This window comes from Limulus polyphemus, unplaced genomic scaffold (genome assembly GCF_000517525.1).
Source record: "Limulus polyphemus unplaced genomic scaffold, Limulus_polyphemus-2.1.2 Scaffold4414, whole genome shotgun sequence".
Taxonomy (NCBI): domain Eukaryota; kingdom Metazoa; phylum Arthropoda; class Merostomata; order Xiphosura; family Limulidae; genus Limulus; species Limulus polyphemus.
In genome coordinates this window covers 4,016-11,409 of record NW_013670024.1, presented here as the reverse complement: position 1 = coordinate 11,409, position 7,394 = coordinate 4,016, and positions in this window count along the sequence as shown.

Below are 7,394 nucleotides of genomic sequence, written 5' to 3'. Positions count from 1 at the left end.
ATATGTGTTGTAAAGACTGATAAATACCCGAAGTTATATATGTGTTGTAAAGACTGATAAATACATGAAGTTATATATGTGTTCTAAATACCCGAAGTTATATATGTGTTGTAAAGACTGATAAATACATGAAGTTATATATGTGTTGTAAAGACTGATAAATACACGAAGTTATATATGTGTTCTAAATACCCGAAGTTATATATGTGTTGTAAAGACTGATAAATACATGAAGTTATATATGTGTTGTAAAGACTGATAAATACCCGAAATTATATATGTGTTGTAAAGACTGATAAATACCCGAAATTATATATGTGTTGTAAAGACTGATAAATACCCGAAGTTATATATATCTGTTGTAAAGACTGATAAATACCTGAAGTTATATATATCTGTTGTAAAGACTGATAAATACCTGAAGTTATATATATCTGTTGTAAAGACTGATAAATACCCGAAGTTATATATATCTGTTGTAAAGACTGATAAATACCTGAAGTACTATGGGAACATGAACTTATAAACTCAGGTGTGTATCCACATATACACACCATTAGCATATGACATTTTAAAGTTTTAATATTTTCTGATATTTAACTCCCTTTATTTAACTTCAGTTTTCTCTACTATATTTAACACTTTCTGATATTTAACCTCTTTATTTAACTTGGATGTTTCTCTACTATGTTTAACACTTTCTGATATTTAACCCCTTTATTTAACTTCAGTTTTTTTACTATATTTAACACTTTCTGATATTTAACCCCTTTATTTAACTTCAGTTTTTCTCTACTATATTTAACACTTTCTGATATTTAACCCCTTTATTTAACATCAGTTTTTCTCTACTATGTTTAACACTTTCTGATATTTAACCCCTTTATTGAACTTCAGTTTTCTCTACTATGTTTAACACTTTCTGATATTTAACCCCTTTATTTAACTTCAGTTTTTCTCTACTATGTTTAACACTTTCTGATATTTAACCCCTTTATTTAACTTCAGTTTTTCTCTACTATGTTTAACACTTTCTGATATTTAACCCCTTTATTTAACATTAGTTTTTCTCTATAATGTTTAACACTTTCTGATATTTAACCCCTTTATTTAACATCAGTTTTTCTCTACTATGTTTAACACTTTCTGATATTTAACCCCTTTATTTAACTTCAGTTTTTCTCTACTATGTTTTACACTTTCTGATATTTAACCCCTTTATTGAACTTCAGTTTTTCTCTACTATGTTTAACACTTTCTGATATTTAACCCCTTTATTGAACTTCAGTTTTTCTCTACTATATTTAACACTTTCTGATAATCATCGCACATTTCTTAATGTCTCTGCTTTTCTACAAGTAAATAGTCTAATGTTTGTCAAAGTACCACTCATGGACATCACATAACAATCACAGCGAAATGTTGGTAAGGATAAACGAAACGTTCACCCAAACGCATCTACAGTTCTGGGTATTGAATGGGCGACTTGAGTATAATACAATGTATTTGATCAGATTTGTTTGAAAGTACGCCGACCGGTGACGGTCAAGTTGTGGTAAATGTTATCTCTAAATGTCAAAACTCTTCCTACAAATGTTGTCATTATCCAGTTGTTGAGCTAAGGGGTCCCTCGATTTTGCCCCTCAAGGGCCTATTTAACTCCCTTATCTTTGCTCCAACAGTCTTAATGCATATACATGAGAGTAACAATCGGTAGTTCAAAGAATGCATGAATGTCGTCCGTTGTTAACTGATGGTAAAACCTGATAATTCAAATAGCCCTGCAGTTGTACGGTTCGGACTGAACGGGAATCGACAATATTCTGATACAAATCGTTCCGTCATATATACCAATATATTTAAATGTAAATCAACCATTACTAGGACTTACATCAAATCAGTGCATTAAAACCAGTTTTATAACAGCTGCCAAGCAAGTGAAGAATTGATAATTCTCCTGCACTTTAAAATACTTCATTTTAACCTCCCTTCAACTGTGACTGACCCAGAGATTTTTTTTATTTTCATGGTCTCACTTTAAATGTTCTGAAAAGATTAGATAAGTTTCTTTTTCCCGTCGTCGAGAAAAACAGTGATTATTTCCCTGCTTCCGTATCATTTCAAACCCAGAAACGACAAACACGATACAGAGTAACTAAGACCTATAACGAAATATAACACAGTGGTTCAACAGTATTTACGGTGGTTAACGTAATAGACTGTGTTCTGTGGAACTTAGGTTTGCACCACACAATCAAAAAAACAAGCAATAAAAACCCCTTTAAGGATATCGCACTAAACACCTGCCTAGAAACACCGTTAAGAACACAAAATAACTCAAATCCCTATAAGGATATCGCACTAAACACCGTTAAGAACACGAAAGAACTCAGATTCCTTTAAGGATATCGAACTAAACACCTGCCTAGAAACACCGTTAAGAACACGAAATAACTCAAATCCCTACAAGGATATCGCATTAAACACCGTTAAGAACACAAAATAACTCAAACCCCTTTAAGGATATCGCACTAAACACCGTTAAGAACACGAAAGAACTCAGATTCCCTTTAAGGATATCGCACTAAACACCTGCCTAGAAACACCGTTAAGAACACGAAAGAACTCAGATCCCTTTAAGGATATCGCACTAAACACCTGCCTAGAAACACCGTTAGGAACACGAAAGAACTCAGATCCCTATAAGAATATCGCACTTAACACCGTTAAGAACACGAAAGAACTCAGATTTCTTTAAGGATATCGCACTAAACACCGTTAAGAACACGAAATAACTCAGATTTCTTTAAGGATATCGCACTAAACACCGTTAAGAACACGAAAGAACTCAGATCCCTATAAGAATATCGCACTTAACACCGTTAAGAACACGAAAGAACTCAGATTTCTTTAAGGATATCGCACTAAACACCTGCTTAGAAACACCGTTAGGAACACGAAAGAACTCAGATCCCTATAAGGATATCGCACTAAACACCGTTAAGAACACGAAAGAACACAGATCCCTATAAGGATATCGCACTAAACACGTATCTAGAAACATCGTTAGGAATATGAAAGAACTCAGATCCCTTTAAGGATATCGCACTAAACACCTACCTGGAAACAAAGTTAGGATAATGGAAAAACTCATATTAACCTTCAAGGATATCGCACTAAACACCTGCTTAGAAACACCGTTAGGATAATGAAAAAACTCATATTAACCTTCAAGGATATCGCACTAAACACCTGCCTAGAAACACCGTTAGGAACACGAAAGAACTCAGATCCCTATAAGGATATCGCACTAAACATTTTCAACATAACTCTCACTGTAAAGGAATGTAGAAAAGTTTGAGATGAAATGTAATTTAAATTTAAGTGCTTAAAAGTATTTCACATTTCATGAAAAGAACTATACTTTAATACAGCATCACGTGAAAGTATTTCACATTTCATGAAAAGAACTATACTTTAATACAGCATCACGTGAAAGTATTTCACATTTCATGAAAAGAACTATATTTTAAAACAGCATCACGTGAAAGTATTTCACATTTCATGAAAAGAACTATACTTTAAAACAGCATCACGTGAAAGTATTTCACATTTCATGAAAAGAACTATACTTTAATACAGCATCACGTGAAAGTATTTCACATTTCATGAAAAGAACTATACTTTAATACAGCATCACGTGAAAGTATTTCACATTTCATGAAAAGAACTATACTTTAAAACAGCATCACGTGACTGTGTGATTAGAAGACAATTCCCCTAGTGATTTATTTTATAAATCTATACGTAGTAGTCCAAAAGAAGTCATTCGCTCATTTGATTGGTTTAATCTCGAACGCTCTTGCACGTAATTGGTTGTTTCAACCACAGATGTTTCGGAGGTCAAATGCATAAAACTATGGAATAAAAATATAGGATTTTTATGTTTTTTTTAGAGTAGGCAAGTATTGAAGTAAATATCGAAAGATGAAAATATGAATTTCGCTGAAAATTCAAGGAAACAGTTCTACTGTTTTTGTTAAGATAAGGATTCTTTGTGTTGTACATTCCGTCTGAAGGTATTTTAGTATGTATTATGTATTATTATGATAACATAATACTCTAGAACAAATAAAACTAAGACCTGCCTAACCTACTAGTCCTAACTCTGGTGGAAACTAACAATACAGTGTGACACAGAACTCATGGCACTAGCTAGTGAACAAGAAAGTTTGTGGTTAAAAACAACAATACAGTGTGGCACAGAATTCATGGTACTAGCTAGTGAACAAGAAAGTTTATGGTTAAAAACAACAATACAGTGTGACACAGAATTCATGGTACTAGCTAGTGAACAAGAAAGTTTATGGTTAAAAACAACAATACAGTGTGACACAGAACTCATGGTAATAGCTGATGAAAGGTATACTTAGAATAACAATGTTTGTGGTTGAGAACAACAATACAGTGTGACACAGAACACGAGGTAACAGCTGATGGAAGGTATACTTAGAATAACAATGTTTGTGGTTGAGAACAACAATACAGTGTGACACAGAACACATGGTAATAGCTGATGGAAGGTATACTTAGAATAACAATGTTTGTGGTTGAGAACAACAATACAGTGGGACACAGAACACGAGGTAATAGCTGATGAAAGGTATACTTAGAATAACAATGTTTGTGGTTGAGAACAACAGTACAGTGTGACACAGAACACGAGGTAACAGCTGATGGAAGTGCGATGTAAAGTTTACAGTACTATTTTTGATGAAAAATTAGCTACAGGAAATGAAAAATGTCTCTGTCTTGACTTTATAAATATATATTTTTAAGTTTTTGAGCATTTCGAAATTAAAACATAAATTTCTCCCAAACTAATCACAACCCCAAAAACGATGCTAAATAGTTCAGCCAAATTTATAGCCCTCTAATAATCTGTGGCTAGTTTTCTCTGTATCATGTTGAGTTTTAATAATTAGTATTTCCGGACCTAAACAATCAGAACACCAAAGAAGTGCAAAAAAAACAAACAACAACAACACGTTAGAGACGTTTAAGACTTCCCCGAGAATCACACCCTCAATACATTTCACATTTTCTCAAACGAGGAAAACCTTCTACAGGTCCAGTACGGTAAATGTTTAGAAATTAAAAAACCCCATCGATATTCCAATGAAACTATATTCTTTTACAAGATTGAATCCAACTGTTCAACATGCCGTGAGAGCTTTTCACCGACAAGTCAGTTTCCATTTTGTTATACAATGATTAGAAAACCGTTCATACAAAAAAAAACAAAAACAAAAAAACAGACTGTCTTCTTATATTTTATGTAAGAATAATTAGATCGTCTTCTTACATACTATGTAAGAATAATTAGATCGTCTTCTTATATTTTATGTAAGAATAATTAGACCGTCTTCCTATATTTTATGTAAGAATAATTAGACCGTCTTCCTATAATTTATGTAAGGATAATTAGACCGTCATCCTATATTTTATGTAAGGATAATTAGATCGCCTTCCTATATTTTATGTAAGAATAATTAGACCGTCTTCCTATATACTATGTAAGAATAATTAGATCGTCTTCCTATATTTTATGTAAGAATAATTAGACCGTCTTCCTATAATTTATGTAAGGATAATTAGACCGTCATCCTATATTTTATGTAAGGATAATTAGATCGCCTTCCTATATTTTATGTAAGAATAATTAGACTGTCTTTCTATATTTTATGTAAGAATAATTAGACCGTCTTCCTATATTTTATGTAAGAATAATTAGACCGTCTTCCTATATTTTATGTAAGAATAATTAGATCGCCTTCCTATAATTTATGTAAGAATAATTAGATCGTCTTCCTATATTTTATGTAAGAATAATTAGACCGTCTTCCTATATTTTATGTAAGAATAATTAGATCGCCTTCCTATAATTTATGTAAGGATAATTAGATCGTCTTCCTATATTTTATGTAAGAATAATTAGACCGTCTTACTATATTTTATGTAAGGATAATTAGATCGCCTTCCTATAATTTATGTAAGGATAATTAGACCGTCTTCCTATATTTTATGTAAGAATAATTAGATCGCCTTCCTATAATTTATGTAAGGATAATTAGATCGTCTTCCTATATTTTATGAAAGAATAATTAGACCGTCTTATTATATTTTATGTAAGAATAATTAGATCTTCTTCATATATTTTATGTAAGAATAATTAGATCGCCTTCATATATTTTATATAAGAATAATTAGATCGTCTACCTATATTTTATGTAAGAGTAATTAGACCATCTACTTATATTTCATGTAAAAATAATTAGATCGTCTTCCTATATTTTATGTAAGAATAATTAGACCGTCTTATTATATTTTATGTAAGAATAATTAGACCGTCTTCCTATATTTTATGTAAGAATAATTAGACCGTCTTATTATATTTTATGTAAGAATAATTAGATCGTCTTCTTATATTTTATGTAAGAATAATTGGACCGTCTTCTTATATTTTATTTAAGAATAATTAGATCGTCTTCTTATATTTTATGTAAGAATAATTAGATCATCTTCATATATTTTATGTAAGAATAATTAGATCGTCTTCCTATAATTTATGTAAGAGTAATTAGATCGTCTTCCTATAATTTATGTAAGAATAATTAGATCGTCTTCCTATATTTTATGTAAGAATAATTAGAATACGTAAATTTATTTTCATGTAATACTAAGTAAATTGTATTCTTATATTTTATGTAAGAATAATTAGATCGTCTTCTTACATATTATGTAAGAATTATTAGACCGTCTTCCTATATTTTATGTAAGAATAATTAGACCGTCTTTTTATATTTTATGTAAGAATAATTAGACTGTCTTCCTATATTTTATGTAAGAATAATTAGATCGTTTTCCTATATTTTATGTAAGAATAATTAGATCGTTTCCTATATAATATGTAAGAATAATTAGATCGTCTTCTTATATTTTATGTAAGAATAATTAGATCGTCTTTTCATATTTTATGTAAGAATAATTAGATCGTCTTCCTATATTTTATGTAAGAATAATTAGATCGTCTTCCTATATTTTATGTAAGAATAATTAGATCGTCTTCCTATATTTTATGTAAGAATAATTAGAATACGTACATTTATTTTCATGTAATACTAAGTAAATTGTATTTTTGTATTTTATGTAAAAATAAGTAGACTTTATTTTCATGTAAACTGTATTTTTGTATTTTATGTAAGAATAATTAGAATACGTAAATGTATTTTCACGTAATACTAAGTAAATTGTATTTTTATATTTTATGTAAGAATAATTAGATCGTCTTCCTATATTTTATGTAAGAATAATTAGAATACGTAAATGTATTT